At 39.4% G+C, this 25,964-nt stretch overlaps 1 pseudogene; it reads right to left on the reverse strand.

The window, feature by feature from the left end:
- Window positions 1-25,964, reverse strand: part of LOC114444075 (ciliary neurotrophic factor receptor subunit alpha-like) — a 173,035-nt pseudogene that overhangs the window by 30,904 nt on the left and 116,167 nt on the right.

The following is a 25,964-nucleotide window of genomic DNA, read 5'->3' on the forward strand; positions in this document are numbered from 1 at the left end:
AGTTTTCTTGACACCCTGTTCCTAACAGCCATCATGTCACACATGCTCTTTGTCACCTAGTTTATCTTATATTTGCTTTACAGCCAGCTTTAGTTAACTGATATGTATAGTAAGGGTTGGTAAGGGACATTGATAGTAACAGATAAAGCAGTTCCACCTTTCCCACTAGTGTAAATGTCAGGCCACATATCCTGATGCTGCCATGTTGAAAAAAAAATGCTAGGGATGTCCCAATCCAATCTTGTGATCAGAAATCGGGCCAGATTACGTGATTACAGACTCGATTGGAATCATAATATATCTATTATGGCTGTCAAAGTTACGTGTTTCCACGGATTAAGATAGCATAAATGATTGCAACGAGTCACCTGCCATTTGCCTTTGCAGAAAACTCTAAAAGTATCGGATCGACATCCCTAAAAAATGCACCAACACTTATGCACTTGAGCCAGATGCTCGGCTCCGCTGGTTGTGGACCACGACGTTACTTCCTACTTTTTTAGCCAACAATAACTATTTGAAACACTTTTAATTTTCTCGGTCATGGACGAATGACAGCATTGCGAGACTTAAGTAGAGTCAATCTAATGAGAAACTGAACTATAAAAACTGCACTGGTCACAGAACACATTGTATTTAGTTTTATGGTGTTGTATGATTTCCCTCCTTCCGCTGTGTGTTGTGTGACTGTTTGCATGCCCGCATGTCTATATATAAATGACACTGTGGTTTTAAATGTTTCTATTCAAAGGTTCGATTCGTGTCCCTGCATCACTTTGCAGAGAGAAGGAAAAGAAGGACAGGAGGTTGGAAAAAACAAAGAATGGGGAGAGATGAAATATTTTTATACATGGGAGTTATAGAGTGAGAGAAAAAACACTGGAGAATGGACATAAAACCAAACAACAGCAGGAAAAGGACAAAAGTGTAGTAAATCCACGAATGAGTGAAGGAGGATGTTAGAACAGAAGAAAAGGGCAGAGAAAACACAGTGTGAAGAAAGCTGTAGGAAAGACAGGAAAAAAAGAAAGGGAGCATGGGAAAGAAGCAACGAGGGGCTGAGAGAGCTTTATGCAGCGCTTGGGTGATGAAATCATGAATGACCCCCTGCCGTGGATCCCTCTTTGAGGGTGCGTCCCCGCTAACACACAGACACACATGAAAAAAACTGATTTGCAGACAAACAAACAGAGGCTGGTCAGAATTACACGCACAAAACAGCAAATCCCATCTCAAGCTCCCAAAAGTTTTTTTGTTTTTTTGTTTTTTTGTTTTGTTTAGTTTTTTTACCCCTCTACTCATGCATGGCTTTCTCCTCTCCACTGCCTCCCCCCTCACTTTTCTCTCCTCTCCATCGCTCTTCACACTAAACATAAGGTGACAGTCCGTAGCCAGAGAGAGAGAGAGAGAGAGAGAGAAGAGAGGCAGAAAGACCAGAGGGTAGGAAACCTCCTGACAAGAGAGAGGGAATGGGAAAAATGCGCGGCATTTCTTATTGTGTCTAATATACAATATTAAGGTCACCAGAAGTATGTGGACAGCAGAGCATTCCCATAACACAGTTACTAAAATGAGCTTTTAACTTGATACCTTTGTCTGTAGCAGAGTATATAAGACAAATGCAGCAACTTAACACACATACGGGTGATTTAATTCATCAGAAAATCATGGAAATATGAAAGTTTAGTTTAAGTGTCTCCACCTAAAACAATAGTAATTCTAGTCTTCCTGATCATCTCAACACAATTGCACAATTTGTCAATATGAGACTGTAAACAATGCATAGCTACACCTAAACATGTGGCAATCTGCACTGAAGCTGCAATTCCATGAGCTACCACTAGACGCAGAAGATGTAGCTAAGACGTCCCTAAAGGGTGTAGCTAAAACACCCCTTTGGATACACTCTAGGACCCATTGTTAAAAAAACATATTGTTATATATTTATAGTAAGAAGAACTGGCCAAGCTGTGGATGAGATGACGACAAGATAATTCCACAGCAACAACAATGGGGTTTATCATTTTGCACTGACTTTCAACAATAATACACGGAGAAATCCTTCACAGCAGAGATACCAATTTCTTCACTGACAATACAGCCGCAACCACATCTCGCCTTTTAAATAAGGAACTGGCTTTTTTTCTGAATCGGGGAGAAAACACGTGGAAGCAGCTTTTTTTATTGATCGGTCTGCATAAATAGTAAGACCTCTGCTGAATGGAATGTATGATTTGCACATTTTTTTCAGGGTTGTGCAGAGACGCAGAGAAAGATATGAAGCAGACATACAAAAGTGTCAAAGTTTTTTTTTTTTTTTTATGCTTAGCTAAAGTGCCCGTTGCATTACCTCATCACCACATGGCTAAAAAAACATGGATATGGGTCCATGAAACAGATGGAATATTCAATTTTAGGCTGAATCAGAGGTAAAGTAGAGAGGGACATGAGAGTGATGTGCCTGTCACAGGGAATAGAGGAGAGGGTGATGCTCCACTGCTGCATCATGGGAAACCGCATGAAAAGTCAATAAATGCAGGGTTTTTACAAACAGCTGCATCTGAATTTAAGGTCTGTTATTGTTCAAGCTTCATTAGGACATGTGATTTTTATTTATTTATTTAGTTTTTGTGACAGGCAGTATTTATCTAAGAGAACGTTCCACAGCTGTGTGTAGTTAAAACATCGTCACTATTCATGCTTCGCATTGACAAGTTTTGAAGATTTTAAAAGGAGAATTGACATGAATAAAAACATCTGCTAATCCGGTCTGAGCTTGTGGGCTGGTGTAGTGGACTGATGTGCTTATGTTGACAGGAAAATGTTTATTATTGAAATTAAAGGAGAGTGCAGCCAAGATTACGGGTTTTTTGTTAAATACGCATTCTCTCTCCTATAATAATCATTATAGGAAAGAACATAATTAATTTAGGAGACAACTTGTGTCTTCTGTGTGAACCCACATGTTCACTAGTTTTCTTAGTGTATAAGTATATCTTTATGCAGTGGCACCAAACCAGATGGAACAGTAATTACACCTCTGCCTGGCTGCAGTTGTGCAGACAAACCAGGGAGCTGCTGGGAAAATATTTTGTGTATGGACAGATGAAACCAGCGTAGAATAATTTGGCTTTAATGAAAAGCCCATCACACCAGATTCCAGTATATGAACCAATCCCATCTGTTAAACATGGTGGTGGTAGTATCATGGTTTGGGCCTTGGGCCTTGGGTTTTCTGACAAGGAGGCATTGGACATCGTCTGTGAGCTCAACACAAAGTGGCTCATGCACCAAGAAAACAGATACCTTTAGTTGTTAGGCACAAGGGGTCACAGAAAATCAGCTGATGTTACAAGTGTGTGTGTGTGTGTGTAACACCAGCAGGTGTATACTGTGTGTGTGTGTACTTTATTGAGGATTCAGCATTTAGCATGTAGGTAAGACTTGACAAACTTATGGATCAATGATGTTTCTTAGGGATATGTTTATTAAATGATAAAACATGAGGGTAGACAGGTACCTCCACACCTGAAAATATCTTAGTATTGTGTTTTATTTGAGCCATGTAAATATGTTCTGCGTGATCCCAGAGGTGGAAAAAAATAATCATTAAGACAAAGTGGAATGAAGGTAACGAGTGAACTGTAAATATGAGGCTTAACAGGATGTGCAGTAAGTAGTATTGTTGCCTTAAACCTTTCAAATCCTCTTATCAGACACACACAGAGGACAAAGCCGCTCTTTATGATGTACCGTACAAGCAACACAGTACCAGGTAGAAAAAAAAAAACAAGCTATAATACACTATCATCAAGTGGAGTCTAGTGTGTGTTTTCATCTTGCTCTTAAGATATTTTACTGTGTTTGTATCCAGCTCATTTTTCTGTATGGTCAAATGTCTCTTTAAGAGACTCCAGGGTTATGATGTGGTCTAGAAAAAAACAAACAGAAAAAAAGCAATAAAGCAAACAAATTGGCCAGTGTAGGGAAACAGACACATCTCACTTCTTATATTAGGTATAAATAACTGTCATTATGTACAAATATCTGTCTAATAAAACACAACTCGGTTCATTACGTCTTCTATATTTGCCTTTCTGGTAAGGAATTGTAACTGACAGAGAAAGAATAAGATGTAAGGGAAATCATTTTAAATAAACTATTTTCACTCACCATTAAACACTAAGCTGCCAGATTTCCTTTGCTGTGTTTCTGTTCTGCCATAGAACAGAAACAAGTTCATAATTCAGCCGGCGTAAATGTATTTGAGGCCATGTTATTTCAGGAATTCAAAGGATATGTTTTCTGCTTTGCTCATTATTTGGAGATGATGACGGTAAACAAAGTACTGTGGCGCCATTTCAAGGTGTCTGAACTTTAATTACATTTTTAATAAACTCTTCGGCATGCATGCATACTGTGTGTGTGTGTGAGGTTGTTTTTTTTCTTTGCGCAAATTATCCAGTAGGAAAAGTATTTTATGTGGGTTTGTGTGCTTCTCTGCTTTCACTAACGGGTAATTTGTGGACACACAGGCACAGCAGCACAGATACAGTATGCACAAACACACAACCACACACACACACACACACACATATACAGTACATGGATGGCCAGATGCTACATGGGCCGTATCTGGTGAACTCTGAGACACGTTGATATTGAAGCTTCTAATGGGCATCATTAATCACATGATACTAAATCACTTTAGAGAGAGAGAGGGGGAGGAAAGTGGGGGAGGAAATAAAACAGGAAATAGGATAGAAGACACAAGTAAGAGAGAGCCAAATGAATGGAAGAAGACAAACCATGTAAAAGATTAGAGGATCAATAACTGATTATGAGCAGACTAATGTTACATCCCACAAACACATCACGGCTTCATGTCCTTTCTTTTTTATTCTTTTCCCAATGCTCTGCTGTGGCACAACACAACAAGAATATGCGAAAACCCAGTACCACAAAATAGAATCAGGAAGTCAATTTTGCTTTAAAATAACACTATATATTAGGGTAGTTTCCAAGAATATATATTGAAGTTATGGGCTAATGCAATATTTTTAATAATATAGTTGGGGTAGAACTGTTTAGAATACAGCATACAGTAGCTGCAGTATTTTCATGTTATGTTCTTATGATTCTACGTACTTTTTTAACTCTAGTTAATATTGTCCCACTCTATCAGCATTGGCATGTTGCTCCAAAGATGTCCAAAATGAGGCTTACATTTCCAGTCAGAATGTTCAAATTCTGTGTTTGAATTAGAGATTCACAATATAAACTTAAACCAACATGTTGTTAAACTGTTAAATGTATTTTGACTGAGTACTGATATGCCACCTAATTTCTACCCAATTGCAGAGAACATCAAGACTTTCAGGCAGTCTTTTAAATCTTACAATACTCCATACATGTTTTCTGCCTCACTTTATCTGCAATTTGTTCCTTCTGTTGGTTTTGCTGTGTCGCCCACAATAGCTGTTACATCACAGTAGCATCTTATTAAAACTGCTCAGCGTGGTTTGCAGCGCATTTGACCTTTTTATTAACTCTAGTGAAGTTGCTCTTTGGAACAGCAGCATCGTTAGTCCTGCTTTCAGTTACGCTAGTCGCTGTTTTACACCAGCGGTCCCCAACCTTTTTTGCACCACGGACCGGTATCATGTAAAACAATACTTTCACGGACCGGCACAGAAAAAAAAGTGCATAAAGAGACAACTTACTCTTATGCTTAATTAGTGGGAGCCTTTGAGCTTTCTCAGCAATGAGGCGGTCCCATCTAGGGATAATGGGAGACATGACACCCGAAGTGTGTTTCTTATGTCCAGTCCACTCCGTAATTTTGTTTTGGCCGTCATTAATTGCTTCAGTCGTTCTTGTTCATGTTTTCTTCCATGGCTTGTCTTTTAATGCAGGGTGCTCGGTCTCGCAGTTTTGAAGGCTTCTTGCCTCATTTGCGAGTCTGTCGCCACATATCACTCAGAGCGGACTTGGTGTGTGAGAATCAGCTGTTGCAATAAATCCGTATTTTAAATAGGACTCCTGATATAGTCTTTTAAATGCGGGTTTCTTTTTCTTTGAAGGGGTAGGCTCCTCTTCTTCTGTCTCCTCGTTAGGCCTTTTCCCCTTTCCGAAGAAGCTCTCCAAAGACGTTTGTTTTTTATTTATTTTTGCTGCTTGTGGGCTTAATTTTGGGGCCGTATCCCGTGACCGAGACAAGCGTCTGGGCAGGTGCTTAAAGGCACAGGCGGATGAATCTGATCGATTTATAAATGAAACAGCTTTCAGACTCAGATAATGAATAATATATTTTTTGCTCAGTCTTTCTGTGCGGCCCGGTACCAAATGACCCACGGACCGGTACCGGTCCCCGGCCCGGTGGTTGGGGACCACTGTTTTACACGACTTAAGGAGTTCCCAGTAACATCACGAACCATATGACATTGTAGGCGTCTATAACAGAGGAGGAGGGCAGTTGGTGGTGTGTGGCGAGACCAAAGGTAGCACCCATATCATTAGCTGCGCAGACGTTCGAACACATCCCGTTTCTAAACAGTCAACAGCGCTGAGGAAAAACACTTCAGCCTTGAACGTGACCCAAAAACCCAAAAAAGCACACATCAGCAAGACTGCCATCAGAATGAGTAGCTTCACTGTGTGTCGTTGTGTGCATGTGTGTGTCTGCGAGCACATCACATAACCGCTGTGTGAAGGCTAAATGACTGGTTTTGACACTGCCAGGGGGAAATTCCCCAGTCAGATTATATACAGATCAATTTTCATGTGGGTTTAGGGGTAGTCAGACATTGCTATGCGTTTATTGCATGCACATAAGTATGCATATGACCACATGTACAACAGGGATGCGCACAACCACACACATTTAAATGGATTATGTTAACCATGTCAATTTTTCATGTGTGTGTGTCACTGAAACCCATAATAAAAAAAAAGATTCAATAACTTCAGTCTATATGGCCATCACAAACACACCCTTACTGAGGACATTTATGTTTGGTTGGTACACAAGAGATACTGTATAACAATGTTGGGATTAATCCTTTGAGATAGCTGTCAGCTGCTTTAAATTTCACATTAGCATTTCATGCATTTATCAGGGTGATTTACAATGTGTGTAACATAGAGGTCAAGTACGAAAATGTTTTTCCTTCTAAGACGAAAGCAAGGTCAGGTGCAGAGAGGGATGGATGGTAAAGGGGGAGAAGAACGTGAAGTGTTTCTTCAAGAGCCGCATTTTCAATTAATGAGCGAAGACAGGGAGCGACTGTCAAAATGACTAGACCAGGAGTGCTGTTACCCCACTGGAGAGCAGAAGCTGATAAGGTGGAGGAATGATGGCGTCGCTACAGGGAACAGACACAAGTGCACACAGGCTGCACAGCATGGCTGCACAGCGTGGCTCTGATGTATTACGCTGGTGGAAGCTGGATGCTCATCTAGGTTTTCTAATATGATGCAACAGACCCTGGACTTTGTTGTTAGCATGGCAAGATATGGGAATGCCAAAGGTAGAGGAGGATGTTATCACTCAAACATTCATGTTTAGAGTGTAGTGATGCAGAGGTTAGCACTTATTGCTCATAACAAGAAGGTTGCATGTGAACCAGGGCGGGCCCTGGCCAGGGTTCGCATGTTCTCCCCTGTGTGGCTTTTGTCCGACATGTCCGGGGTGTACCCCGCCTTTTGCCCATTGATAGCTGGGACAGGCTCATTGGATTTATTTTTAGAAAGTTCAATGGATTCCACTGACAGATCTTTAACAGTTGAAGAGTACAGAAATATCAGCTGCAGCTTTCAAGGTCGGTGGAAACAGGAGCATCGCCTTATGACAGCAGGTGATGCAAAATGGAAGTTCTCCTGGGTCATACCATCTTACATCTCAGATCTATGAAAGCTGCTCTATGGAGGCTAAGTCATTCTAAAAGATTCATGCAACACAACTTGAAAGAGTTTAATTAAGCATTTATCAGATTTCAGTATCTGCCTGGTGCAGATAGTGAGACAATATTTTTTTCATTCTTTTTCTTGTTGTCTAAAATGCCTAATTTACCATCTTGTTCTACATTCATGGTACTATCTAAACACAACCACACTAAAATACCTACTGAGTGGATCAACATCTGCACAGGAAGCTCTACCTTGGCTTAGCCTAAAGTACTGTTAAAGAGAACAATTGCTGTGTTTTAACAAAGTCTTAACAGCCATTAAAACAACGATCAAGTGAATGATGACATCCCCGCATCACATTACCCTCCCACTGACACCAGTATATAATCAAATAAATTATGTCCCACTTAACCATAAAACCATTAATCCCAGTTTAATGATCTAGCTTTATTCTATTTCAATACCCTGTAATTCCTCTCAGCACAAAGGACAGAAGAGTAGGTAATGTTCTAATGAAGTGTGATTCTTATGCATTTCAGAAGCTGCACGCATTTCCCTTGACATTGCTACTATGAATTGTAGAACAGACAAGTGTCCAGCTTCCTATATCCAAAAGATGTCTAGAGATATGAAAAAGTGTTGTCTTGTTGATCCTGAAATAAATAATTCATTTTTTTTTTGCTCTAAACTGCAATGGATACCAAATGTCTCCTCCCATGAAATGTGCCTGGAAACAAGTTAGACCGCTGAGATTGAATTCCGTAATGACACAAGCAGCCGGATCTAATAAGCTCCTCTAATATCTTTTCTAAAAGGGTATTTGATGCCAGAGGTGTTTGATGTTAGCCCATCATTAACCTGGAGGTCACAGAGATCAAGGCAGGAAGGACAAAGCAGGAATTGCCTGCACATAGCAGAGTGTAATTTTACATGGTCAACACTGATGAAAGAGAACGTAGCTTTCATGATTTCTATCGTACAAATATGATCACTTAAAATCAATTATGAGAGTATTTGGATACAGATATTTTTTTGAACATAATTGATGTGTATGTGCTACAGTTTGTGACATGCAGGAACCATTCAAACACGAGTATTGTCTGAGTTGTAATCTAAACAGAAGGATTACATTTCAAAGACAAAATATGCCTTTTCATTGAGTTCCAAATAAGAGACACACCCAGCTGTAATTAGCGTTGACATCGTATCTGTTAGAGAGTTGTAATGACACACTGATGCATGTCAGAGTGTGTACACGCTGACATCCGCTGGATTAGCTCATCATGCCTAAAACAACCTTTACAAGCTCATGCACCATACCTACTGTGTGTGTGTATATATGTGTGTGCAGAGTGAGAGAGTGTCTGTCTCTCCGGGAGTGTTATGTATCTAATTGCTGTATGCTTTAATAATTTACATTCCCTACTCTCTGATGCCCATCATTAAGAAATGAAGGAATCATCCCCCCCCGTCGTGTGTGTGGGTGTACATATGTTTCTGTCTCTGTGTGTGTGTTTGTGCACCCAAATGTCCTTGAGGAAGGGACTGGGAGTGTGTGCATATTAATGGAAAAGTTTACATTTGTGTACATACACTTGTATGTGTGTATGTCTGAGCTTATCGCTGCATGCACACGTAAATGTCTGTGTATGTATGCATGACCCTGGAGTATGTGTGTGTTCTATTAACCTCTTTTGACCATTTACGGTAAGTGTACATTATTCATTGTGGCCTGCCATGATCATTATCAACAAAGAGCAAAGATGGACAGGAGGAAATGAAAGGATGGAGGATAAACTGAAGCATGTTGCACCCTGTTAGATTAATAGCACAACACTTCACCTTTTGTCATCAACTCCTCCTTGGTCTTACTGCATTTGGATATCTAAATTCTTGCTATCCAACCGCATGAACACGTTCTCTTTCACGCTTTTAAAAAAATTGCATATGTGGCATTTTTGAAATATTTATGAGCTTGACAAACAGGCACTATTAATATAATCTGGAGTGCCACACATGGTCCTATGTGTATAAAGGCAGACTTCCAGCCATAGAATACCAGAAATATTATAAATATGGGCCTCAGGGCTGAGAAACAGACTCAAAAACAAGTCTCATTTCAGATTCATATTGATGTCCTAAACTGCTCAGACTGCTAAGAATGCTAAGAGTTTCATCTAGGCAGTCAATGACAGCCATAATTAATATGCCTGTTTGTGTGCTACCACTTGTTTAAGCATATATTAATCTGTTCATTGTCCTCACCAAGAAGTAACTTTTTGGGTTGAGAAAGGACACTAATGAAACAAAAACTGCAATTTCTTGATTGGCCACTTGAGGCAGGCACAAAAAGTGAGCTAATCCCTAAAGACCCTCCTTTCCACTTATATAATTATTTTCATGCTAAAAACCCAGCAACCTTGCTCACCTCGGTTTGCAGCTGCGCTTCCAACACATGTTTAGAACAGCTGACTTGTTTTCACTCACCAACCATCAAAACCTATGGGAAGGTTTGTCCTTCACTCTTTGTCATGACAGTCAACTGCAGCATACAGTATAATGAGCCCATGGATCTAATAATATCTCAGCCTTTGGGTGTTTTGAAAATCACTTTCACACCATATAACCTGCTGCTTCAGTAATTCCACACAAGCTATTTTTTTTGCCTATTTCTTTGTTTTCATTTCGTTGTTATTTCAGTCACTTGTAGCCTTGAATCACGCTGTGGTAATGAGTTGCACGCCCAGTACAACATTGCAATGTTATCACTAATTCTGTCTTCATTTCCCAAAAGCATTTTCACTCTGTCCACTATCTCCTTTTTTCATTGTAAATCAGTGCTATAAAATACCATTGGGAGAATCTGCCTAAAGCAAAAGTGAATTAGGTTAATTATTTCTTAATGAGCTTTAGAAAGATAATACAACAGGACTGCAGAGGGAAGGCAGTGTTTTTTTTTTCAATTGAATGCATTAGATTGAAAAAAAATACAGCATAATACAGCACAAGGAAAGGAGAGACCATTTCTGTATGAGCAAATCTATTTAGATGTTTATTAAGAGAGCAATACCAATCCAATTTGGACTTCAAATCTAATGCTGTAATATCCATGTTGCAGTTTGTACATGACCACAGTGAATTTGTGTGATAACACAGAGTAAAACAGCCGCTTCCATTATGACACTGGTCATCAAAAGGACCAACAACATGCTGAATAAGAGCACATTTTATATTAAATTCCATTAGAGTGGACATGGACAAGAAATCTAAGCAAGCAAATTATTATTTGGAAAACATTATTTTGGAAACAACACAAATTAAAATCTGATGAGATTGTATTTTTTGAATTGTTTGTTTTGTTTTTTAGAAGTAGCTTGCTCAAATTGTCACTTACCGCACAAAATTGACAGCAAAGACACTTAGGACTATATGAGAAAGACGGACAGCCTTGGAGGGGGTGACAAGGGAAAGAAGAAACAAAGGGAGAGACAACAGACCGAGAGCAGAAGGAGGAGGCTGAAAGAGAAATGAGAAAGCAGCAGACTGGGCGTTGAGATGCAGGCACCAGACTGTAGTATTGCTTTGATGATTTCATCTTTCGCTATGATTAGCACATGATAACTTTCCTCTCCAGAGGTGCTGAAAGAAATCTGAAATCATTTCTTTTCTCTTTAGAGTTTTATGATACAGCTAATCTGGCTTTCTCACACACACATGAAATCTGTACCCCTGTGCATGATTATCATTCTCTGTCTGTGGATTTCCAAGTTAGCTTCTTTGTTTGTGTTTGTTTTGTTGTCATTTATAAACAATCCAATGGCATAGATTTGACCTAAGATTCCATCAGCTGTCTTGCATGTGTTTTGGCGCTGCCAACCAACGTAGCTACACACATGACAGCAGGGAAAGACAAAGCCAATCACATGGCCATGTGTGTTTCGTTAGGACCAGAGCCCTTGATATAACCCAATCAGAATCAGAATATCAATGGCTTTGGGTAAGACCAACGACAGGACGATATCTATTAGTGGGACGGGGAAAAGAATGGAATTTAACCCTTCCTGCATCAAAAGCTTTGTGTAGGACCAACGACAGGAGGATATCCATTAGTGGGACAGGGAAAAGAACAGAATTTAACCCTTCCTGCACCCAATGAGAGTCTGTTTTTTTTTTGAGGGGATCAAATATTGGTGGGGACAATTTAGTAATTGCTGGACATTGGTGGGGACGCGTCACCTCCATACATGCTAAAACTACGCCCTTGAAACAATCATTTTAAATTCTTCTTTAGATTCTTGTGAATAATAAAATGGTGGTTAAAGTAAAAAAGTAAAGTAAGTATGTAAGTATGGAGATTCAGTGTGGAGTGCAGTGTAAGGAGCTGACAGCATGTTGCCTTTCAGTGATGATTAAGGATAGTGGATTGGTTGAAAAATGGTTGAATTGGAAAAGACATACAGTGTCTTTATTTGTACTTTGGCTTTGGGTAAAAAAAAATAAATACACGTCATATTAATGAAACATGTCAGAACACTTAAGATTTTTTAGAATATAATACAAGACATGCATTTATTTTAGTGGTATTTTAGTGTTATTTCATATTTAAGACCATCAGTAGCTTAACTCTCTAAAATGATTATCTCACTCTATGAATGCAGCCAATTCACGGCTACCTGTATGATTTTCAAATGAAACGATGAGATAATTAAAGTTTGCGGCTGCTGGAGGGTTGAATCAGTCAAAGCCACAGAGCCGTCACCTCACAGTGGGGCGGCATTTGATCGGATTCTGTTGGATTTGGCCTCCGGAACACATGAAATACATGGAAGCCCAGCTCAGCGCTGGAAGTCAGAGAAACAACAAGATACATTTTTTAGAATAAAAGAAATGATGGAATAAAAGAGGCTCTGTAACATACTACATGCACACTAGATAATGACACCTTTTCTTTGCATCTAAGTTGTCCACGTGTGTGTGCATGCTGACAGTTTTGAGCAAATGCTGCACAAATAACTGACCTTCCACTGGTCAAACACACACACACACAGCACCAATACAGCCCACATTCTTGTCCAGCCAAGACCAACATCTCTGTGTTTTTCCACAATAAGAGCGGCTCATTGGACACAGTAGTCGTGTTTGTGTGAGACTCCTTTTATCCGCCCACCGCAACATGTGTGCGTCCGTATATGTGCGTGAGGACGCGTGGGGTTGTGTGTGTGCGCCTGGATATCCAGAAGGTGGTGTTTGTTTATCCTAAACACAGAGCAGAGTTTCTTCTTCCCATGCTCGTTTCTGTAAAGCTCATAGCTTCATAGCGTCTTTTTTATGAAATATTTCTATATACAGATATCACAACAGTTAGCTATAAAGTAAGCAATTATTTCAACCATACTGTTGTGTTGTGTGAGTATATCCATCCGTTGGGACCCATCCCATTTAGCCACAGTCCAGGCTCACAGCTGTGTGGTCTCCAGAGAGAGGACCAGCAAGCTGGTGTAATTGAGACATCTCTAAGAGGACAGCAGAACTGGAGCTATGCTCTACTACTTGCTTTCTATATCCCTTATTTATCAGAGGTATAAGTATGTCACTGTTGTTCTGCTCTTTTTGTGAGCACTTATTGCTGTCTTTAAAGGTAATAAAGAATTCAAAATAACTCTCCAGCTCACAAATTTAGTGCTCATACTTTCAATGATTGTCATGGTTCTTTTCTAAGTAGTCTTTTACTACAGCCACCACTTAAATGACCTAAATACTTCAACCAATGAAGCTGCCTTCCTAAGTCATTGGAGTTCTTTAAAGGCTGTAAAACATTGATTGGGTTAAAGGAGGAAGTCAACAAAGTTTTTACAATATTTAGTCTTTGTTTGATGCTATAGATATATATAAAGAGAATGGTATGCAGCACAGATCCCCCAGCTATAGGCAGACTGTAAGTCATCCACTCACTAAAGGGTTGGCTATTTGATTCATTTACAACACATGAGGACTGCTGAATGTCCATGTTTCAGTTTGCGAATGACCAGAGTGAATTTGTGTGATAGACAGACTTTATTTGTCACCATGGGTACATTCAAAATACTCCTCCTCCTCCTACTACTACTTATAATAATCATCTTACATCCACATGCACTACCTTCTATTTACTAGTACTACTACTGGGTTTACTGCACAATCCCCCAGACTGTGCAAAGTGTACGTCATGTGTTGTACAGCACAAACTGGTACAAAACCAGTAAAATGTGCCCACTTTAAAGGCTCTACAGTCTATATTTTAGAGTTTAACACATACAGTAAATGATAAGCTCCACAAGATTTGTTGCACAGCTGGTTTTAGGTATTACATTATATTCGGTGTGCTCACTTTGTGAGATTCCTCAATCCCAACATTAGCATTAACATTCATTCTGTGTATTTTCACATGCAATTGCAATTTTTGCTAACACTTTCAGCACTCAACTATCTTATTCTACAAATACACCATGACTTAATAAGACCATTGTTACAAACGCAATATTACCTCAAATATGGAATCACATATATGCGAGTCATCCTTCTATGGAAGATGATAAAGGGTCTGCCTGTAGCTATATTATCATCACCAAGTCAGTAAGTGAGCGAGAAACAACTGCTTCAGAAACGCAGATTAGTTTGCTGCATCACATAGAAATGGCCCGAACAGGCTAAATGGGGGGAGTCACTTTTATCCTGAGGCATGAAATTATGTTAGAGTCCAGTCCATTACACACGTACATATAAGCATATATACAAAAAAAGGAAAATACAGAAATGCAAATACATGCAATAATAAAGAGTGAGATTCTGTATGTGTATGTGTTCGATGATGAATACATTCATTTTCTATGCAGTCTCACTTGTTTTCTCTTATTTTCCTCTTTATCCACACGTACACTCACTTTGTGGAACACACACACACACACACAAACCTGAGGTTCATTAAGCTTCCTGTATCTGTGCAGACTTGCAGATGTGAGTCACGCCGAGCTTACCAATTTGCTTATTTCTCTATTTTAGAGCTTCAATTGAAAGCAGAGGATAGAGGAACAATTCACAATGACTTGAGTAAAAACGCAAAAACATTTAGTGTATACCAACAAGATGGAAAGATCGTGCAATTTGTCATGTCTGTTTTGCATTAGTTATTTATGTTTTATGTATATATATATATATATACAGCCTAACTACTCTTAACTAACCTCACTACTATTATTATTTTGTACTATAATTTTAGTAAGATATTATTTATGTATCATTAATGTTTTCACCTTGAGTCTACAGCTCGATTCATTGATTGAATGCACTCTATATTACATGAAAAATTGCTTATTTATACACAGTTCCGTACACACATTTATGGAGTATACAAAGGGCAAAACAAGTTACTCCCCTGCCTTCTCAGGTATGTATACTGTATGTACAGAACTATATGAATAATATTCATATAGAGAATATAGGCTTTAATAAAAATATGGCAAAGATAGAAAAAAAGCAGCTGAGAAAGAGGTTATATATATATATATATATATATATATATATTAGCTATGGGCATATGAAGACATTACTCGTTTGAGTTTGCTCTGGCTACGTTACGACATATGTGACTGTACTTGAAGGCAAGTTAAAACCTTTGTAAAACCGAGCAGTTTCTGTTTCTGTGCTTTGACAGCAAGCTTTTTGTTTGTTTTTTTTTTTTTTGGGATGCATTAAACTGAATGGATGTGACATGTTTGGGTGTAAGGGTCAGCAGGAGTGGACCGTTTTACCTCTCAAAACATTTGACATTTGAATCTCTTTGCAGCCACACAAACACACACACACAGACATACACTCCCTACACGTATACGCACACCCACAAGTGCACCGAGAAATGGCCGATGAGCATGTTTTCATGGATATCTGACCATTTCTCAGTTGCTTGACGTCAATGGAGCAAACTGCTCAACCTCACTGCTGGACGCCGAGCCAGAGGGAATAGTTTCTGGTCAAAGTGCCTCACACACACACACAGAGGATCGTAAAAAAAAGGGCAGAGACAGCCTAGAATTTTCTATTTCACTGGACACTGATCAAGAGAGAACAGGCCTTTGCCTTTGTAGCTCACAGACAAAACACAAAGTGACAGCCAGTGACAAATTCATATGAGACAAACAAAAACAGTGACACCTACATACCAACCCACAGATACACACACACATTCATAAACATGCACAGAGAAGGGACATTTTTTGTTTTACTGTAGGAAAGCGGAACAAACAGAGAAGACAAGATAATAACACAGTGCATCAGTTGGTTTATTCCGCTACATCTGGATGGGTAATTAAAGACAAAAAAGGGAGAGAGACCCAAGCAGAGAGCGAGAAAAAGCACACAATAGCTTCTACAGTTGCCCGCTTCAATTTAGAAGTAATTTCTTTGATCAAAATGCACATTTTTAATCTAAATGCATGTACCACATGGCTATTTAAAATATGTAATTACACTGAGTAGTAATAATCAATAATGGTAATAGGAAGAAAGGGACCAAACACAGCAGGAGTAGGGATGGAGGAGAATAAGAGGGTAATGGGTTAAAGGGTTAATGAAGGAAGGAAAAACAGATACAGAAACGGATAACACAAATAATAATAAGAAGTCTGCACACATAAAAAATGGTACAGAAGTTATGGAAGCAAACAAATAAATAAAACACAAGGTTTAAGACAGTGCTAGCAACACGGTGCCAATTACCAAACACACTTCATGGTTTAGTCTTCATGCAGAGCACGCGAGTGGAACCGAGCTGGGACATCGAAAATTTAATTGGAGCGTGGAGCAGCATTTTGGAAGATTCAAAGTGATGCTCTATTTGGTTTTAACTTCACCAAACAATAAACCATACACTTATTACTATGATGCAGGGCCCATTCCCAGACAGGCCTCACAAGGCTGCACCAGAGCCAAGGACATACTTTACTCTACATTTCCTGGTGGAGAATCAACAATTCTTATGCAAACATGCATAATGCAGTCTCACAACTTGTTATTTTGAGCACACTAGCATGGAGCGGACCACAGATAACCTGGGTGGTATTCTCCCAACATGAGTAAGTGCAGCACCTATTTTACATTTTCTCATCAGATCAGCGTGCACACTTTGTCTTTTTTGCTAAATCCTCACAAAGATCCAAAGAGCCTGCTTTCTCCCTGCACTATTTCCTGTGTTAGGCTCCTGGTCCTTAAACTAAGCTGCCCTGTCTGTAGCTTGTCTCCACTTCATCTCCTTCCCAGGAAGACTGTTTGTTGACCTAGCCAAGACGAATGCTGGCCTCTGTTATTAAATTCAACTTCATAAAACTTCATTTAAATACATGTTTAGCTGTCCTGTGGAGATGCTTAGTAACATAGTAACATGCAGTGATCTCACAATGTGAGACTTTCACTAAAAGCTTATTCATGCCAAACATGAAAAAGATGACAAGGAAAGTAATGGGTGAGATGGGATAGACTAGGGGGTTGCATGAGAGGATTAGTGCAAGAGAAAGAGAGAAAAGAAAGAACAGGTTTAGGGCAGAATATTAAGATATGAGAAGAAAAAATGGATAAGGGTGATGGATGAGAGAGCAGGATAAACACAAAACATTGCTCTGTGCTGAACCATGAAGCCTTTAAGGCACTTTTTTCCCTTTACCTTTGTGTTACTTGTACACAGAGTATGGATGTGGATTTAATTACTGACTGTCCTTAAAGCTGCTAATGACTTTTGCCACGGTCTCACTTAAAAACAGCAGAATCGAGAGATTCAGGAGACTCCTCCTGATACACAATGGGGGCCAAAGCTTACAATCTTTTTATATATATTTTTTATTTGTTTGAGTTTCCCCTCATGGCTTCCCATTGACTTCTTAAACCAGACCCATTTTCCCATTTGTTATGGTTGTCTGCTACAATAAAGTGATGGGAGTTTCTGTTGTCTTGCAAGTAGAGCAAAAAAAAAAAAAAAAGGAAGAAATTTGCGCTACAGAGCGGAACAAAGGAGAGCAAACCGTTATGGAGAGAAAGAGAGAGAGAAGGAGAAGCAAGGAGAGAATGGTGAGGATGAATGTTTTATACTCGCTGTAATAATAAGGATATACACATAAACACACACTCAAGGTCTCATGATGAGAAAAAGGAAGGAACAGAAAAATAGATAGCATTTCTCTAAAAAATAGGTTGAAGAGGTTGAACTTATTGATTCCTTCAGAAAAATCTCATTTTCGTCTGAAGAAGTCAAAGGTTAGCTGCAGTCCAGTTCCTTTGCAGGAGCAAACAGTCATGACCTTGCTCAGGAACACTTGGTGGCACTGCAGACTTATATCAAACCATCACACGTCAATCATTATTTATAGGGCACTTTTTTTATTAAATGAAAGTGCGCTACAACACGCATGAGAGCACACACTCACTAAAACCAGGGATAAAAGCAGGTACCATGAAATAATCTTACTATTAAACCTGCAACATCAGCTAAAATGTTAAAAGTAATAAAGTATAAACAAAAACAGTTCAAGTAAATAGTAAAGATAAAGGTTATCAGAGGTGTATAACTCCACTGCATTCGCTGCCTCATTATATTCAATGAACATGAAAGTGAAACCAATTTTAACCATCCTCTCTCTCTCTAAGAGAACCAATATCAGAGGCTCCACTAAAGATTGCCATTAAAGTCTATGTAAATCCTCCAATGCAAGAAGTTTTCTATTCACTATGATTGACTAGTAGTAGGATAAGCTAGGGGAGTAATTAAAAAAAGAAGGCTGGAAAGCTCTAGCAGTGTCTTTACATGTGGGGCCAGACACTTCCTGGTTTAAACAGGAAGTCCCTGAGGATCTTTCTGAGTTCACCCTCCTCAATAGCGATATGTCTGCAAGGAGACAAGACAATTCCATTACCGAGCAATGTAGCACAGGTCCCCAGAGTGTGTGTGTGTGTGTAAGGGGGTAGTTACACCAAAACAAGCTGTCCAGGGAAAGGAAATAGACATCCATTCGTGTGTGTGTGTGTGTGTGTGTGTGTGTGTGTGTGTGTGTGTGTGTGTGGAAATAGGTTGCCTCAGGGTAAAAGATGCACATCAATCTAACAAGAGAACTCACTCCTCCTTCTACTCACAGAAGGCCACCGATCAGTGGGCGTGTGCAGTCTTTCGCTGGTCACACTGGGGGGATAAACACTGGATTTAACCAATCTATGAGGAATCTGACTCTAAATGTGAGTCTAATTAAACTACCCACTGCACTCAATTTTATTTAAGTTTTATGCTTGGGTTGCTAGGTTTACAAGTTATAATTAGGACTAAGAAAAACCTCCAGAGTGTAAACATGTGTCACTGTGACGCCCTCAAATGTCAATTATCCTATATTATGTTTATATCTTTCTGTTGGTACACTTGACTAATTTAAGTTGAGTATGCTATTATGCTATGCTAATATAGGTGGTGCAGGATGTCAAGTGGAACAAAATTGGAGTAAAGACAGAAATATGCAGTTGTGTTGCATTTTAAGTCCTACCCACATTTACGCACACAGAGCAGACAAATGGCCCCACAACACTAACGGACTTACCATTTGTAGCATTAAAAAAGAAAAAAAAAAGAAGTCTACAACCCAATTGTGTTTACATAATGCCACTGCTGCGATCAGCGAGAGCGGCTCAGACTGGATTTGTTTACAACAGTGGGTCAGTGCCAAACCTAAAACCTCCTTTTGTGTGATGATTTATGCTATAAATTCATTACAACTGTACACAGACGCATTCTTGCTTACAATGTAAATGTTGTTCTTTGTTGCAGAATTGAAATCTTGTGGTTACCATAATGTGAGCACCCAGATTATCCCATAATTTATCTGTCAAGTTTTTTTGGGGGGAAGAGGAAAAATTGTGTGTGGTGTCGGCGGACAGGCTGGGTGACTGGCTGGCGCACTGACCGCCTGAGTAGCTGACTAATGGGCTCTACGGATGGCTGAGTGATCAGTGACAGGGCTTTCTGATGTACACAGCTCAGTGTTTGGAGGGCCATTTGCAATTTCACCGCTCTACATCAAATCATTGCATTTTGGAAGTGATGGCTACTGTGAAAAGATTGTCAGCTTCTTATTTTATGTAGGCCTTAATCTGGAATGCTAATCGTTCTCACTTAAGATTCATGAAATAATCTACCTTCAAAGAAGAAAAAAAATTAAGTCTGAAGAGCAGGGGTAAAGGGGCATGGCACATCTCATTTTTCAAATTGGTTGCGTCTGCGTGTCAATCCCTTAAATGTACATGACACGGCCATCATTCACAGCTTAGGTATAACCAATGCACTTAGTGGAATAGTGGATGAGGTTTTTTTGTTTTTTATCTCACCTGAATGTTCATCAAACAGCAGCGTAAAAGAAAACGTCTCTGATTCGAAGCAGCTTTTTCATCCTACACCTCCATGTTCCCAGACCTCCACATTCATTTGCAAGAAAAATGCCTAGTGCATCATGAGTATTGACGTTTTTCACCTGTCTGCTCTATAGGCATTTATAAAGGACAAGCCTATCTGTTCAACTGTAACTGACAACAAAAGTGTACGTCTTGAAAGGTTTTATTTAGATTATTTTACAATAAACTGGTGATTCTACAACTTAAATAAAGCCATTGTTTTAATATATACTATACTACTATGCCAAAGCATCTCTTTAAGTGATCCACCTAGTGACCTAACATCTGCTTAGGAGAGATGTAAATTCTCACTTAAATCCAACTGCCTGATAGGTTGCTTTTTTCTATCTGACTGGCCTGCCACTCTTTGAGTATGTGCCCTGTACCTGACTGTGGTGGTGTGCCAGGTGAGGCCGTGATGGCTGGCTGGATATATGACCCCCGTGCAGTTGATGTTATGTTTGCTGGGAGGCTGGCCGGATGCCGCTATAAATTGTTTAGGTGACGACCACTGAAGGCAGCTACGGATACGAGGAGTGCAAGATGGCAGTAACTATTCCGTTGTGACAGGATGTTATATTTCAGTTTTATGACCTCTTGTTTATTAAATTTATAACGAACCTTTACTGGACACATTCTTTTATTTTGTCATCAGACACTTTGTCACTTTTTATCTCTCTACCACTTGGTTTTTTTAAATGTTTTAATACTGAGATAGGCAAGTTTTTTTTTAAACAGTGCGGACATTAACATCCTGGCGTGTGTGTAACAGTTCTCTATGTGAAGCAATCATAGCTGTGTATGTATCCAAAGTGACAGAAAGAGTGTAAACATCCTGCAGATACACACAATGGTGTGCATACTTTCACATGAAAATGCTGTGTCTCCTCGTGCTGACATTGTGTTGACACACATAAATTTGGTGTGAAGGTGGGGCGAGTAGTTGTAATAGACACACTCAGGGATGGGTTTGGGGTTCACATAGTATGACGTCCTCTGTTCTTAATGCAAACCAGTGTAAACACGCAGCTAACAGATGCAGCCACAAACGTCAAGCAAGGGTAGACGAATGGATGGCAAAAAAAGAGATGGAAAAATAAAAATATATATATATACATATACAGAGAGAGAGAGAGATGTTTGAGAGGAAGAGAGGGACAAAGAGTGAAGGAGAAAAACTGAAAAACATTCTTAGACAGATGGCTCGGTGCTATTCTCCTGATAACACTTCTATCAGTGTAAAACATAACAAGCCCCCGGTGTGAGCAATAACCACTGCATAAAATCAAACTATAATCATGACGGTAATCACTGCAAGTGTAGCCTGTCATGATGTCATTATCACTGTATCTGCACAACACTTTAAAGTTTGGTTGGTGACAGTTAACATAATGAAAAACACACACACACAAAAAGATGGCAGAAATGTGACGATAACAGGACAATAACTAAAAAAAAAGAATGAAAACAGGACAGTCAGAGGAGGCAGAGAGGCAAATCGGGTTGCAGAATTAAAGTTTCCCCAGTGTGTGTCTTTAACGTGTTGTAAAATCACCAACTGTTATCACGGCAATTATACTCAATGCCAGGCTAGGCCGCTAAGGTATTGTTCTTGCGGACTTCTCATTGACCCCTGATGAATGGTTACACAATAAAAGTCTGTTTCTCTCACACACATAGTGTTAGGCCACTGAAGTGTCGTTACGATGCCGAAAAGTACCACCGGTGAAATGAAACACACGCATGCAGTCTGTCCCACACACACACACACACACACACACCCTTGCCTGTTTATGCATTGCATCATTCAACCTGCTGACATGATCCACCATAACATAAAACTCTCATTAATTCAGTATTATTTCAGCATTCAGTAATTCATCATTGCCGATATGATTAACCAAACTGTCACACTCCTGCGTAGTCTCATTCATCAAACATTTGCATGCAAAGTGTTGCAATTGACATCAGTGCCGGACTGAAATCTTAATGTTTGGCGTGTCTTGGCTTTTTTTATTGGTTCTGCTGACAAGTGGAAGAAGCTGAAGGAGACATGTGTAAGCCATTTTTTTCTGAACCAGTTCTATCCCTTAAATTCAATGGTCTTGAATGGAATCATTTATTTGCATTTATGCTGTGTAATAGACCCATAGCCACACTTAGACTGAGGAAAAAGATCTACCTTTCTTTCTATTTGCCTTTTCTCTGATGTAAACCTGAGGTGTACTCAATGATACAACAGTGTCAAAAGAGAGACCAAAACTGATATGGGCTTTTTTTTCAGTGCCATGGGAGTGATGAATCAAGGTTTTTCTTTTCACACTGTATCAAAATTTGTCACTTTTGGCATTGTTCTGAAGTGGCTGGCCAAGATTGATGCCAAAAAGATATCCAATTTCACCTGCTAGCAGCTGCAACATGATTCCTGTGGAAATTTCATTTATAATGTTGTCTATTTTGTACACAATAGCTGTAGGAACAGAGCGGGAACAGAGGGGAGTGATCACACAGCAGAGATGATTTTATTTCCTACAAACAATATAATGATTTAACCTTAACTAAAGTTTGTCTTGTAACACATTAACACTTAGATATTGCAAAATCATGTTTTGTATTAATTATATTATCAGGAGAAAACCCCTTAAATTAAGACCTAATTTAAATTGTGCTATTTGAAAAGTTTGATTCTTTTAATTCCCCTCTTGAGTTAATACCATGCTTAACAAAGGTGTTTTCACTCCAATTATCCACTTGGGCTCTTGTCTTTTACAGGTCCATCCTATCTCAGTGCCATTATTATGCACAGAGCCAGTGTTTAAAACCTTCACCATCAGAATAATGGTTCTCAAAGGAGGCCGCTGCCAACTCACCAGCCTCTATGACACACTGATAAATTGACACTCTCTGCACTATAGCTTTTGTATTATTATTAAAATTCAAAATGTCATTTTAACAACTGATCATTAGAACTTCAAGTTCCAAGTTTTACAATGGCATTTAAAATTCAGATAAAACTGCTCTTTGTAACTTAGTATTAAAAGTGTCATTTCTAATGACAAAAGGGTTCACCACGCACTTGTTATTGATGTCAATGGGAATCTTGGAAATTTGGTAGCTAGCTACAAGTCCATGATACAGCTACAATGGATGTGTACTTTTTTGGTGCATACTGCAAAAGGGTGGGAATCATGACAAGTCCTCTAAAAGTATGTAGGGGAGAGTGGGAGGGATTGTGCCAGGAGTAACCATAGAAGAAATTGGTCATGTGACTACATGTTTGAAGAGCCATCATCCTCCAAAGAAGAGTGACACATGGCATGAAAGATAAACTCACTTTAAAAATAACATTTTTTATGGTAAAGTTTAATCGATTGATGTGTCTTTACACATGTTTTAGTGCTATAGGCACACAATGAGTCCATACAGTTAGCATGATGTTAGCTCTAAACTGCTGGATCATGCTAGTTTTTCGAAATTGTGATTTATGCAGTGCCTCTACAGGTGATGTACTCAAGAACTACCGCACCTCAAAAACTTACAGGCCAGAATGAAGCAGACGTTCATATTCCCCTGCAACAAGTGGGATGTTTAATAGTAGGGCAGATCTAAACCACCTAGCCCTACATACCCACAGGGGATAATGTGGAGAAGTGAGAAGATGGGCATGCCTCATCAGTACTGTGTTATTAAATAGTTGTATTCACTTGTTAAGTGGCCTACAATAGGATGTTCAGAAATTGACCTGTCACATGTTACATACATTACATGTTACATTAAGTGACAAACAGTGTTTTATGTATGTCAACAGGAATCTATTACCAAAGTCTTTTGTCTATATCATATATTGTGTATTTAGGTTTTTTTGTGTTTAAACAAAAACTAGAAAGTATGACTTGTGCCATAGTTTCATAGGGTGACATATCTTAATAAACCTTAAATGAGTAATTTTGTATTCAATTGTCTTGCTTGTATATAGCATTACAGTTCATGAGATTAAAATGTTTTGGTTTACCTCAATAACTATTGGCCCCAATATACCCCAAAGTATTCTCCCTAATGTTACACGGTGTGATTTTGGGCTGTCGCAAATGAAAGACAAGCATCTTAGGAGAATCGTGGAGATATCATGGCTGCTGAATCGGTGGTCTTACATCGCACTGTGAGGACAGGTTCCATGACAGCCGTTGTCAGCGTCTTGCGACCAAAGAGAACTGAGATAAAATTCTAGCGGTGTCAGAAATTTAGGATGACTGACTCACAGTGTGACAGCTGCTACGACCTGTACGACGTAACCTGTGATCACCTGCGACTCGTGAATGGTCATGGTACAATGTGCACGCTTCAAACTTGCCGATCGTACCCAAAGTTTATTAGATTCACGTTGCATAGTGTGTCATGCAATGGTCCTTATAAGAAAAATCGCACAGTGTAGAAAGGCCATTAGGCACACAGCTTACCCCGCCCGGGGGGCAAGTTGTGCCACGAGACGAGACATTTTTCCAAAAGCTATATTTCTGAAACAGTTCATTGCAGATCCAAAGCTATGGTTCCCAGGTATGCACCACATCCTGAAATATATGTGCATACTTAATTTAGAGGCATAACTGTCATGGCCTCACTTTAAAGTTGCTTGGAGTAAAAACTGGCACAACTCTTTCCACTCTCCCCTAACTCAAACAAAACCTTGGCACTAAACTGTCACAAACTTGTGTTGAAGCAACAATTAGGCATGAAAATCAGACAATATTAGTATGTGTGCGATTATCACAGGCAGCACTGACCAAGTGTAAACACTCATCAGCCATTACAGCATTATCTGTATATTCAGCAGTGCAATATTTATAGCACCTTCACTACTTTCAAACTACTTTCAAGCTTCCCTTGCCCTCTGCCATAAAGGGACCAATAGTCTGCAGCACACAAAGTCCTTCTCATGTTTTTGTATTGTATGTCAGTGCTTGTGAATACATAATGTATTATTTATTGTCATATTTCTGCAGGAGTTATAATTGCATCATGGTTAAGCTGTGCTTTTTTCCTTTCTTTCTTCTGTCCTTTTTACCACTCCAACAACTCATTTCCCCCATTCAGGAAAGATTCATCACGTTTTATTTGAAATAATGCCACTTACTGCCAATATGGGCAGGATGGTGTCACGCCTCTCTCCGTGCGGGTTCTGAAAGCAGCTGTTAGAGTCCGTTATTGGCTCAGGTCCACCTGGGTCAGGATCAGTCTGGGCCCTTCTAGACTGTGCTGGGCACTTAACATCTGTCCCATTCACCTTCCATGACACCGACGCGTCATTGTCCAGGGAGCCGCACTGCATGGTGACATCACTGCCCATCCGTTCATACTGGTTCCTTGAAACTGAAGAAATAAAAAGAAAAAAAGGAGATTAAGTGCTGGTGATAGAAACATCTCATCTGTGTGGAGTAATTACTGTGAATGCGGCTCCTGACAGTGAAAATGAAAACATATATAATTCAATTATGTATGCATATGCAAACAGAGAAGTGATTATTGTGTGTGGGGTTGTTTCATTTTAGTTAGAGAGTGGAGCACATAGAAATGCATGTGACTGAAGATGTCAGCTAAAGATAACATCT

The sequence above is a fragment of the Parambassis ranga genome, chromosome 12, assembly GCF_900634625.1.
Source record: "Parambassis ranga chromosome 12, fParRan2.1, whole genome shotgun sequence".
NCBI classification, from domain to species: domain Eukaryota; kingdom Metazoa; phylum Chordata; class Actinopteri; family Ambassidae; genus Parambassis; species Parambassis ranga.